Below are 1,152 nucleotides of genomic sequence, written 5' to 3'. Positions count from 1 at the left end.
TTCTCTCTCGCGCGCTCCTCGCTTGATTGACGGGCGATAATTGCCGAGGGAGCGCGTGCGGCGGGCGGGGCCGCCTGCGCGACGCCGTTATGCTGACGTCACCGCCGCGTGTTTGCGGAGGGAGAAAAACACGGGCGGGACGGAACTTTGTCTGGAGGAGAGAGAGAGAAGGAAGGAAGGAAAGAAAGAAAGAAAGAGAGAGAGAGAGAGATGGAGAGAGAGAGAAAGAGTGGAGAGAGGGAGGAAGAGAAAGAAAGAAAGAAAGAAAGAAAGAAAGAAAGAAAGAAAGAAAGAAAGAAAGAAAGAAAGAGTGGAGAGAGGGAAGAAAAGATAGAGAGAGAAAGAGATAGAGGAGAGAGAGCGGGAGAAATAAAGAGTGGAGAGAGGGAGGGAGAGTCAAAGAAAGTAAGTAAGAAAGAAAGAAAGAAAGAAAGAAAGAAAGAGTGGAGAGAGGGAGGAAGAGAGAGAGAGAGGTAGAGAGAGGAGGCCGCAAAAGGCAATTCGCAACCAGATTACATTACATTACATCAGGTTAGATTACATTGTATTACATTTCATTAGATTAGATTAGATTTAATTTGATTTGATTTGATTTGATGACATTAGAGTAGATTAGATCAGATCAGATTGGATTTGAGTTGATTTGATCAGATTTGATTTGATTAGATGAGGTTAGATTATATTGTAAATACATGATAACAATTACATCCAAAGATGCTTCTCCTTCATTATCTCCTTATGTTATCTTAGATTGCATTTGAGCACAGATTATATGTGATTTAATCAAGCTATCTTTGATTGGATTGGATTGGATTGGATTGATTAGATGACATTAGATCACATTAGATTTGATTAGATCACGGCGATTGGATGAGATTACATTAGATCACATTAGATTACATTACATTACATTTGATCAGGTTATACTGAATTAAATTATATCAGATTACAGTATATTTGATCAGGTTGGATTGAATTAAATTATATCAGATTACGTTATATTTGATCAGGTTGGATTGAATTAAATCATATCAGATTACATTATATTTGATCAGGTTAGATTTCATTAGATAACTTTATTGATTTGATCAGATTAGATTAGATCAGATTACATTAGATTAGATCAAGATCAAGTTAGATCAGATTAGATTA

The sequence above is a fragment of the Fistularia commersonii genome, chromosome 21, assembly GCF_037954325.1.
Source record: "Fistularia commersonii isolate RoL2024-O1a breed Wild chromosome 21, RoL_Fcom_v1.0, whole genome shotgun sequence".
Lineage (NCBI taxonomy): Eukaryota > Metazoa > Chordata > Actinopteri > Syngnathiformes > Fistulariidae > Fistularia > Fistularia commersonii.
Note: the sequence above shows the minus strand (reverse complement) of the source record.